At 30.7% G+C, this 5,038-nt stretch overlaps 1 protein-coding gene across 4 annotated transcripts in view; it reads right to left on the bottom strand.

Moving 5' to 3' along the window:
- The window catches only part of LOC117100898 (probable tubulin polyglutamylase ttll-15), a 25,302-nt gene extending 23,163 nt beyond the window's left edge, over positions 1-2,139 (bottom strand). For 2 of the 4 annotated variants that reach the window (XM_033240731.1, XM_033240733.1), the window contains exon 1: positions 1,935-2,139. The gene's annotated coding sequence lies outside the window, so the exon portion shown is untranslated. Of the gene's footprint in view, positions 1-1,633 lie in introns of all 4 variants that reach the window. The other 2 variants (XM_033240730.1, XM_033240732.1) reach the window with 2 other exon arrangements.
- Positions 2,140-5,038: the final 2,899 nt, after the last annotated feature.

Here is a 5,038-nt window from a genome sequence, read left to right as displayed (position 1 = left end):
TTTTTTTTCGTTTTAATTTCTATCTTGTTTGGATTTGGATTTTGGACCATGTGTTTGATTATTGTTGCTTTTATTGATCAGCTCTTTTTTTTATATACTGTTCATATATATATATATATTTTTTTTTCGTTTTCATTTTTATTTTCATATAGGCCTACATATTATTTCTTCTTATATATAGTTTATATATATGTATATGATTTTTACCATAGTATATTTTTCCCGCGTTTTTATCTTGACTGCTGTCAAGCTTGTAGCTTGGCATACGCCCTTAAGGCTATTGTTCTTTTTTCTGTCATAGCGTTGCTTCACGTCTTATGTTGCTTTGTCTTACGTCCGTTATATTTGTATATATAGTTTTTTCTTTTTTTTATGCTGTACACCTGATGAAGGCCTATGGCCGAAAACGTTTGTGAATTTTCTGTATTAAATTTGGCAAATATATACCTTGTTCCTGAGTTTTATTTGATACATATATATATATATATATGAATAAAATTATATATCTGGCAACTTATTACCATCTCTCCAGAGTTTTTGTTTTTTTCTATCTTGTTTGCCAATGCAGCCCTCCAGTTTTTTATGTATATACAACTTTCAATGATTGTACACTGTTTTTATATATATATATACATATATATATATATACATATATATATGTATATGTATGTATATATATGTATGTATATATATATATATATATATATATATATATATATATATGTATATATACGCATATATATACATGTATGTATATATGTATGTATGTATATATATTTATATATTATGTATGTATAATATAATATAACGTAACAGTAAAGAAACTCAAATACGTAAGTTGTTGACTTTAGAAACACTAAAATTTATTAGGCGAATATTTCGGCTACTCCTGTAGTCTTTGTCAATGCTTGACATAAAATCATATATGTATATATATATATATATATATATATATACATATATATATGTATGTATATATATTATGTATATATGTATGTATATATATATATATGTGTATGTAATCTGCGTGGTTAGTTTGAACCACATCATGAAGACAAAAGTGCTCAATACACACGTAGAGCAATATAAATAAGTAATCAAAGACACTAGGTTACAAACTCTACATTTTATTTTGCACTACAGACTGTTTCATGAGGGCACAGCCTCAATCATCAGGTGCTCGGCTCTAAATCATACATACATATGTATGTATATATGTACGTATGTATATATGTATGTGCGTATATATGTATGTATATATATATATATATATATATATAAATAATATAATAAAGAATACATATATATATTATATATATAAATAATATAATAAAGAATACATATATATTATATATATAATGTATATATATATGTATATATGCATATATGTATGTATATATATATAAATAATAAATAATATAATAAAGAATATATATAATAACAAAAAAAATATATATATATATATATATATATATATATATATATAAAGTAACTAAATATATAATAAAGAAATAAAGAATAGACACAAAGACAAAAGAAAAGAGAAAGAAAAAATAAAAATCAGAGAAAATTAATGAAAATAAAATTGAAAATTATGAGAAAAGATAAAAAAAGGCCCAGAGAGAAAACCTACCTTAATAATATTAGCGGCAACGACAATCTTACAGACCGCACGAGATCGTACAGATACAAATATATTTTGGGTACGGGTTGACCAAAATGACGTGGGTACAGATGGGTACGTGGGAACGTGGGTACGGTTTGACTCAAGTGGGTACGGGTTGGTATGGGTACGGGTTGGTTTGGGTACGGGTTGGTTTGGGTACGGGTTGGTTTGGGTACGGGTTGGTTTGGGTACGGGTTGACAGACACCCGGCTAGGCCCTAGCCAGGCCTATTAATTATACCGCCTATCCTAGGCTAGGCCTAGTCTACCTTTTTAGTACTGGATAATTTTAGGCAGACCACAAACATCTCAATAGCTTGACAATCTGTTAAGAATTCTCTACCAGTAGGCCCCTCATCCAGGTAGGCTGAATAGGTCTTTAGTCTCAAGCGATAGAATAGCGAGTTTTAGATCTGCGACCAAAGAGTATCTGCGACGCCGACGACGAGTTACTTGGAACGGTATGACGTTATTGTAAGGCATATGCGCATGCGTAATTATATTTATAATGCTTGGGTACTTTCGTCGAGTTCATTCGTAGATGACGTAAAATCAGCCGGGAATCCATCGTCACAGACGCAGACATACACTTCTGACCAATCACAGTACGTCAATTGGCAGTCGTCGATCATGTCAACACCAGGTCAACATTAGATTCGTTTTCAAGCTCGCGAATCTCTTCCTGGGCTTTGTTGTTGTTCACCAAGAAAATATGGCTAGAAAATTGTAAGTTTAAACGTTTTATATGAATATGATTACTTTTGTTTCAATGATTGATGGTATAGGTATATCACTTGTGTTTTTGTTTGCTTTCATAGAGTAAAAATAACGTAAGGCTTCGATCGATATCCAGATAAACTTCGGGAACGCCCACCCCATAGACCTGTCACCTAGGCCTAAATATAGTGTAGGCAGGCCTAGCCTAGGCCTAGTAGTATAATAGGCCAAGGCTAGGTCTATATAGGCCTATGTAGGTCTAGTATCCTACATACTACTACTACTACTACTACTACTACTACCATAAAGCCCTACAAATATATGAATTGAAGAAAAAATATAAAAATAAATTAGATACGAAAAATCAGCTGCATTGAGCTATTTATTAAAGCCCCATTCCCGGCAAAATTTCAGTTTTTAAGAAAAATCTAATTTTTGTATAATGTTATAAAGATTTATAAATATAATATGGAATTGCTAGTTTAACTGAATTTTGACATTCCTAAGAATGAAATAAATGTAAAATAAGAATGAAATTGATTTTTTGTGTTCCACACAAAAAATAAATGCAGATGAATTTTTCATGTTTGATTTTGCGATAGGTCGTGAGAAGAAATATTGTAGGTGCCGAAAACATTAGCCTATCCAAAGCTGCTAGGCTAGGCCTAGCCTTACCTCGATTTAGGTTCTGTTGTCACACATAAAAACGGCCGATATGACATTTTCCGTTTCTAGTATTGACACTTGTGAAATATAATATTTGTTAAAAAATTGATTCTGACTGAGATTCTGACACTTAAACAAACATATCTCAGCCTAAGCGAACGACCGCATTGTGCGAGATGCGAAGTACAAAAACTAATCTCATTAGAGAGGGCGCACTTTATTGACTGTATAAAGTATACATAAAAGCAAGAGTATTCCAGTGGATGCGATCTACAACCTCTGAATTTGCCTAGTAGCGATGAATTCGTCGAGAAAATGGTAATATGTTATGAGAAATAGTCTGTATTTCTCATTTTTTTTAATTCTTTTTCATAAAACTAAAATTCATGCCAATATTTTTCCATGATTTATAATAATTGGAGTAATGCAAATGCATATTTTCTAAAAAAAGTCAGTTTTTAGTGAAATTTTGCCGGGAATGGAGCTTTAATATATTAATCCTATAATTAGGCATGGCCTAGCGCTAGGCTAGGGCCTAAAAAATAAATGACATACTGTACCTAAGTTAGTAAATATTCATTTATTTTACTTTTTCAGATTAACGTTTAATAGTACTCTACCCAATACAACTGCAAGTTCCGGAATAAAAAAAAAAACGAAATGTCTCGATTCCATCAAATAACTGGTACCGATTTCTGTTTCTTTTATAACAGTACATGATGGCAATGTATCTTTGACCAATACAATTGTTGTAAATAATGATGTCCACGGTTTTGCACGTTGCCAAAAACAACTCTGTTATGACCGACCGAAGTGTGGAACCATGTCTGCATATCGACATGATGCGCAAAACGATAAAAAAAAACATACAAAATGCCTCGATTCCATCAAATACGGATCCATTTTTGCATCGCCCTTCATGCGGAATTCTTAAAACATCATAAAGTTGATAAATGTCATCTTTTTCAAATCTTGAATTAAATAAATTTATTTTGTTAATACAAAAGTGTATATATACAGTATATACAGGTATATTGATATTGGCTTGTGTGTGAGGAGCCAAAGCGGGAAAGAGGCATATTTAAGAGTGGGTCCTAACGAAGGTGGTGTAGCATTGTGCCTTTAAAGAACATCTGACAAGCTGAATTACATGAAATACGAAACTATTCAAATATATATTTGTAATGTATGTATGTATATGATAATAATAATAATAGTAATAATAATATATCAATTTGATGCATAATTACATATTCTAACTGGACTCTGTACATAGGATGTATACATTGTGCCTATTATTTAACATTTTTCAATCATTGTCAATCTAAAGTCCTGGTTTCGACCCTTTAACGTCACTATTGGATAGGCTTATCTTCATTAGACTTCTACAAATAATTAATGTAGTGTGTAGTGTTATAATTGCTATGTGCTTGTTTGTAAACTTGACATTTTGGTCAAATTAATGAATAATTGACACACTGCCTTAATTCAACTTTATTATTTATTTATTATTGAATTGTATTTATAATATTTTATTGATGTATGCCTAATATAATTTTAACTGGTGGTCATGGCTTAAAGTTTGATTCTAAACTTATTTTGGCCTCTTAATGTCTATACACTTATTATGTAATGTAATATTATTCTTATTTCTTTTACTATTAAGTTTTTTTTTTTTTTGTAAAGTATTATGTATGTGTATGTGAGTTAACAAATTAAATGAAAAAAAAAAACAAAAAAAAAATGCAGACTATGCAACTGCTTCTCTTTTGTTAAATAATGGCTCTGAAAAGAGCCTTTTGGTTTGAGATTCTTGTTTACGTGAGACTGCTAAATCTTGAAAGATGTTTAGCTATTGCTACATCTTTCTCTGGTATGCTAAATGCTGAACAAACATGTGGTGGTGGAGAACTGAGTTGTGGAATGGAGAGTTGTGGGTCTTTCTTCCCACTGCTACACAACTAGATTAACTCTGCTATAAGCTTATATT

This window comes from Anneissia japonica, unplaced genomic scaffold (genome assembly GCF_011630105.1).
Source record: "Anneissia japonica isolate Jap-2015-1 unplaced genomic scaffold, ASM1163010v1 scaffold287858_len863314_cov180, whole genome shotgun sequence".
In the NCBI taxonomy this organism is placed as follows: domain Eukaryota; kingdom Metazoa; phylum Echinodermata; class Crinoidea; order Comatulida; family Comatulidae; genus Anneissia; species Anneissia japonica.
Note: the sequence above shows the minus strand (reverse complement) of the source record. Positions and strands in the feature narration are given on the sequence as shown.